Source organism: Felis catus, chromosome A1, assembly GCF_018350175.1.
Source record: "Felis catus isolate Fca126 chromosome A1, F.catus_Fca126_mat1.0, whole genome shotgun sequence".
Classification (NCBI taxonomy): Eukaryota; Metazoa; Chordata; class Mammalia; order Carnivora; family Felidae; genus Felis; species Felis catus.
The window spans coordinates 153,454,592-153,461,458 of NC_058368.1; the positions used below are offsets into that span (position 1 = coordinate 153,454,592).

General features: G+C 38.6%; 1 long non-coding RNA gene across 4 annotated transcripts in view; it reads left to right on the forward strand.

The window, feature by feature from the left end:
• The window catches only part of LOC102899515, a 57,130-nt gene extending 51,892 nt beyond the window's left edge, over positions 1-5,238 (forward strand). Inside the window, exons 5-7 of one of the 4 annotated variants that reach the window (XR_006583079.1) lie at positions 2,993-3,038; positions 3,594-3,981; positions 4,749-5,238. This is a non-coding gene — a long non-coding RNA (uncharacterized LOC102899515). Of the gene's footprint in view, positions 1-2,992; positions 3,039-3,593 lie in introns of all 4 variants that reach the window. The other 3 variants (XR_002744382.2, XR_002744375.2, XR_002744383.2) reach the window with 3 other exon arrangements.
• The last annotated feature ends 1,629 nt before the right edge of the window (positions 5,239-6,867 follow it).

Here is a 6,867-nt window from a genome sequence, read left to right on the forward strand (position 1 = left end):
TATGTAGCATTAGGTACAAATACCCCCTGAGTAGAGAAGACAAACATCATTTCCTGTTTTGGCAAACTATGGCCTCTCTTGTTCTTAGAGAATTTATAATCCTTCATCCACCACTCAAAATAGCTATTGTTTGACACTCTGGTTCTAGGAAAGGCCCACACAGAGGTGACAGCAAGTAAAGCAAACCAAGGGTAAAACCTAAAATAGGAATTATTTTGTAACATATCTTTACTGGCTTTTCTTACAAATTTCTATAGTTCTTACGGTTTTTCAGGGGGTGGGTAGGTGGAGAGATTGTGTTTTAGATAAGGCCGTACATTTGCTTAAGGAAATCCTTTGTGTACAAGATTTGTTGTTTCTTAGATTTCTGACATTCAATAGCAAGTTATTTTTCTGCGTATTAAAAACTAGTAAACCTTGTCTTTTAAAACCCTTACACATAAGATATGGATATCTGCTCATTGTAAAAATGTAACAATATATGGAACTATACAGAGGAAAAAGCCAACATCTCTCTTCACGTTTTCCCTCTCTTTCTCCATCCCATTCTCCTCTTGAATGGCAGGCATGGTTAGAGTTTGGTTTGCATCCTTCCTGACTTTTTACAAAATTCTTCTCATAATCATATAAGGACATGCAAAGAGTTTGGGGATATTTTAACTTCGACAGAAACAGAATTATAGATATTGTTATAAAGCTTTCCTTTCTTCATCTAAAAAATGTTGCTATTTTGGGTGGAATTTTAATACTAAACCCCACCACTGATCCACCTTCTCTCCAGGACTTTTTTTCTGAGTTGGAGATGATGATGATGATGACGACGACGACGACGACGACGACGACGACGATGATTACTAAGCCCACTATAATTAACATACAACGTTATATTAGTTCCAGGTGTAGTCTCAAGGACTCTTGACTAAGAAACAATACCTCAATCGGGGAGGGGAGGAAGAGGGGAGCAAATTACAGTTAATGACTTCTAAAACAGGATAGCTGGGCAAGTGCCCTTATCTTTAGAAGGAAGTTTGCCTTATGTAGTGACAGTGGTCTGTGAGGGAGAGACCAAGAAGTCTAAGCAGACTTCTTTTTGCTCCCTGCTTCCTGTCTCAGTCCTGCTACCTAGCTGGTTCATGGATACGCATGGCTGGCCTGTGCCTGAGCCAGGCTCTGCTCTGTGAACTGACAGCATAGGAGCAGGAAGCGATAGAAAGCCAGTGGAAGTCTTCTAGCTTTTTAAGAGTAGTAGCCCTGCCACCAGTAAAATTTGATCCAGGAATGAGGCCGATGACACTAACAATTCGTCCTCTCCTGAGACACAGACGAGTGGCTGGGAAGCAGGTGGAGAGGTGGCTTGGGAGCATGGCAGAGGAGTGTGCCCTGTCCCGTGGGCTGCCATGGAAATATGAGCAGAATGATAGTGATTTCTTCTCCAGCAAACAAAGCTTGGAGACCTTACCATTTCAGCACACAGAGACTAAAATCATTTTAAAGGTGCCATTTTTTCCCCTAATAAATTTACATAGGATTTTAGAGTTTTAAAAACTTTCATCATTTTCCCCTTGTTTCAGCATCACAACAATTTTGTGTAGTATCAAACAATTTTTGTTTGGTAGAGATGAGAGTAAAGCCTTAAAGGGGGGCAGGGTGTTTGTGAATTCAAGATCTCTGGTCGCCTGGTTCCCTCTCCACTAGAACATACTGCTTCCTATTAAATGCTGGTTTATGTTTAAATTGGACAGGAAAAACTTAGGTACCACTTAAGTTATTTGTTAATAAGAACTGCTTTTCTGAAAGTCCTAATTTTGCCTCTCTGTTATAAATCTGATTCAATAAGTGTTTATTGAAAACTATCATTGACCTATTTCTTTTGTATTAGTTTTTATTTTGGATTCCCAGCGTCTGAACCCATCCCTCTGTTCAGGATGATTTTCTACCTTATTAATGTGGTTGGGGGTGGCATTTGCCTGTAATTATAGAACTGAAACTGACACTCGTGTATCCATCCTCCCTTGCAGCTAAGATATGTCTGTGTGATCTAGGCTTGGCTAATTTTTTTGCACCCACATTGACTTTCATTCGGCAGCTAGTGGCCCAAGAAGTAAGGGCAGAAAATCCTCTCAGCTGGCCGGTGGTTGCCATGGAAGTTTTAGTATCCAGTCTTCAAGGGCAGTTAGGGACACGGGGGCAGTGAGACCCAGTGGAGCTTAGCATATTCCCTGCTCTACTTGATAGTGGTAGTGTGTCCTCTGGTGTCCAGCATCTAGCAGTGGTGGTGCTTTGTCCCCATGGAACTACTTTGGGCTGTGATTCTCGGTGTGGACTTGCTTTTTAATAATTTTTGCTCAGTCTCTAGGTCTGGTTCTCTAATATTGCAGTGATAAAAATATGAGCTGTTAAGTAACTTCATTTTTTAAATTCATATGCAACAAATTCACTCTTCATGGTAGACATTTCTCTGGATTCTGACGTGTGAAGTATGGACTCACCACCACAGTCATGCTATCGAACAGTTCCATCATGTCTCAGATTCCTCATACCACTTCTTTGTAGTTACTCTTCATCTACCCCAAGCCCTAATCTGTCTTCTATTCCTAGGGTTTTGTCTTTTCCAGAATCATAGACTATTACCCAATAACCTTTTGACAGTATTTAATTATTATATTAATAACCCTTAAAATAAATACTAATGCATTTTATTTTCTGCTTATACAGTAATGGCTTAAATTTATTGGGTATTTAATATTTGCTTTGTTCTCTTCTTACTGAGCATTTTATCTGAATAAACTCATCCAATCCTCACTACAGTTCTAATAGGTAGATTCTCTTATTATCCCCATTTTACATATGAAAAAGCTGAAGCACACAGAGGTTAAGGAACGAGTCCAAGGCCATAGAGTAATAAATGGCAGAGTCAGGATTCAAACCCAGGGAGCTTGGTGCTAGACATACGTTTTTAACCTCTACCTCTACCATCTTGTAAATCTTTCAGAATTGGTTTCCGATGTTTGCAACTGTGACCTTAAATGACAGAACTGGTAAGTAGAAGGCTCAAACTATACACTCTCATGGATGTTACCATTGGGTTGTAGAGACACACATTACTGAAATAATCCCATCAATGAATCATAATTACAAATGTAGGTAAGTCAAGGAAAGGATCACATTGTTTAGCGTCCATCACAAACAAATCTGATCTAGACTTGGGGATCATGGAAGGGTTCTCTGAGAAAGTGATACTTTAATAGATTTGAGTGACTTACTAGATCAATTCTGTGTGGGAGCGTGTGGAGCATGTAATTGGAGCCTTCTAGAGGAAGCCTCAGGTACCAAGGTCCTGAAGCAGAGGGCAAGATGGCTGTTCTGACTGGAGCATGGAGGGTGAGGGGATCCCCAATGCTAGCCAAGGTAGGTGATATTAGAAGTAAGCAGGTGGTCAAACAATGTAGGGCCTTATAGGCCACGTCAAATACTGGTGAGGCTTTGTCTCCCTCTAGTTCTAGATAATAATGAAGAGCCTTTACTCACCCATGCAACAAGAATATAAAACAGAGGACAATGTGCATAAAGGACTATGCTTTGTTTTCTCATAGAGCAGGACTCATGGTATGCCCAGCATCCCTTGCATGTTGCCTGGAAAGTATTCCTGGACCACTTGCCTTACCTCAGGAGGTTTCTTGGAATAGATTGGAATTCACTGATGCGTATTGGAGCACTGTGAGGCTGGCTTCCGGTTATTGTTAGGACTGACATGGCTACAGAATTTCTCCAAACCTCACATCTGCAAACTGCAGGGTGTGCAATACCTTGTACTTGGTGTCCTTAAGTGATTGGTAGTATCTCAATAAGCACAAGAGAGTTAGCAAATAGGCCCAATCTCTTCTCTCTGCAGGCTTCACAGACCCAGACTCTAATGAACCATGGCAGCGTCAGAATGCAGCAGCGTTTTACAGATAAGGGCACCTGACACAAAAAGACCAGGTAACTTGGTCAGAGTTGCAAAAATCATTCGAAGAGCCACAACTAATTGTCATGTTTTCTGACCTCCAAACCACGTGACATGTGTTTTGACACATATATTTCCAAAACAGATTGACAAAAATCATTGTTTAAATGGCTTAATTTGATAATGCTGGCTGATGCATTGCTATTTGATAGAAAGTAGATTTAGCTATCCAAGAAACACACAGTTGACTTTCTTCCAGATGCTGCAAGTACATTTTTAGTAAACTAATTTAAAAATCAGTAACAGAAGGCCTATGATGAACATTTTTTTGCTTTTTTTTTTGTCATTTTACATTTGACTAACCTTTTATAACACCCAAATGTATGGGCATAATAAGTTGGTGCTGAGAGGAAAACTTTATGAACTTCTGAGGACCATAAAGCAGTTAGAAAATAAGTTAATATTCTGAAGTGCATTAATTAATACTTTTGACTACCCTGACCAGTTAAGATCCTCAGAGACATATACCCCAATTTTGAATCCAATTAAAATGATCTCCATTACTAAATTAACCCATGTACATTCAGATCTTGATATAAAATGACATAGTCTCAAGACACCAATTAATTAATCAAACATGCAAAAATATGTCAAGAAAATTATTAATCCTTCTATTCTGATGTCAGATCTCAAAGGTTTTCAAACTTCTTGTATATTAGAAGTATTATATACTATGTCAATTCTTCTTCACTTTATTTAAAAGATGACACTGAAAAAACATTTCACCATATGTTTGTTTTAGATGCAGTGAAAAAATGTTCTTTTCGAAACATATGGTGATGTAATTAGGTGTCTCTGAACACAGCAAGGTTGGAAAGAGAAATGTTTGAACGAAATTGAAACCATTTGCTGCTCTGGTGTCACCCCCCACCTTCCCCACCAACATTAGTATCTTCTCTGAGTTATCACTGTTGTAATAAAGAAAAATTTTAAGCACTTGAATATGAGGAATGTCTGCTGTCACCTACCATGGTTATAGCAGATAGAATTCCAGGACTGCCTCTTCTTCCCTCTCACTGTGCAAAGCTATGTGACTCATGCTGTCAGTACCTCTTGCTGAGGAGTTTTGGCATTAATCCAGCATCATTGACATTTGTGTAATGTTTTGCAGCCGGGAGTCTGCTTTTATCTATGGCTTAGCTACCTTTATGCAGCCTCATGGGATTTATTTCTACTAATGGAGAGAGGCCTTGTGTTTCTTTTTCTTCAATAAAAATGTTTGTTTAAAAATATTTCTTCCTTTTCTGAGGTACTCAATGTCTGAAGAAAGAAAAAAGTTTGAAATTGGGCTCTATATGATATAATGATAAGGACATTGGTTATTTGTTATGAAAAATTTAAATAAAAAATTCATGTAACACAATCTGGGTAACAAAACATCACGGTTTCAGATGGTTTTGGGTGTGAACATGTGTACTGTTTTTTCTTTATTTTTCCATCTCATTAGAATGTACACATGTTTACCAGTGTCTTGAGCAGTAGCATTTGTCACATTTGAAATAAGTTCATGAGTATATTTGAATACTTAACCTTTCATTTTAGGACATCAGTGCCTTATACTTCACTGATAACCAGAGTCTGGATTCTTTTTCTTAATTTTCTTTTTTTATTCTTTAATGTGCCTGACTGGAATGAATAATATGTGTTTATCTTAGGCATATGTTGTTTTCAGCCAAATTCATTGCTAACTGATATGGTAAGTTTCACTAATTTTAAGTCCTATTTTTATATCATTTATAGTGAGTTTTGGTTAACAAGTAAAACTGTCAGCAAACAAATGTGGATTGTGCAGCAATATACATAGGGTATAGATGTTATTGAGAGTGATGACTCATGATTGTTCAATGAATTATTTGCCTTCCTTCTTTGGTGATACTTTCTGTTGGTGAATATTGAGGAAATGAATCATTTTGTCTAGCTCTCTCAGCACAGTGACTTCCTAATAAACTTGTTTTTGTTTTTACCTTGCATCAGAACAGTACCTCCTGAGGTGAAATTCCATAATGAGCCAAACCTTCTTCCTTAGTGGTTTGCAAACTTTAGCGGATACCGTAATCACCTGGAGGCTTGTTAAAATACAGATGGCTGGGCCTCCTCCCCAGAGTTTTTGGTTCAGTAGGTCCGGAATGGGGCTGCATCATTTGCACATCAAATGAGCTCCCTGGTGATGATAATGTTTTGGCCTGGGAACCACATTTTGAGAACCACTCCTACGGAGCAACTGGAGTGCATGTCCTTTGGTCAATCATCTCTGTGTCCCACTGGAGACGGTGCAGTGTTCTACTGTTTGTTGAGACAGGCTCCAATCAGCTCCAGGTCGTTTCAATTTTATTTTGCCACATAGTTTGGCCACTTACCTTAGTTAACTTGTTCCCTTAACACTGAACTTTTCTTTTAGACCCTCCCACTGCCAACTGGGTCATCAAAGGTCTTTATTCTCTCCATGTGGCATGGTTGGTAAAAAAACAAAAAACAAAAAAACAAAAACATAGCTCCCTTTTCTTTAATATGCCTGAAGACAGGCACCCCGGTCCTTTTCTCTTTATGAGTTTTCAAGTAATCATTTTGGAAAAAGGAGTTCAATGAGATAAATAAACTGAACAATTTTCCAAAGTTTGCAAATTCTCCCAGCAGTAATCTCTGGTATATAGCTCCAAACTTCCTTTAAAGTGATCACTGGAAGCCTCAGTGAGACTTTTTCTTGGGGTTTGTTCCGAAGGATGGAGCTCAGCAAAGGTAAAATACCCTTCTGATCTAGCCATCTGATGCCTTTCCTTCATGAGAACTCTTCAAAGGAGGAGAAATAGTACCTCCTTGATTTAAGTAAAAAATGTAAATATGTATCTTTGATGACATCTTTG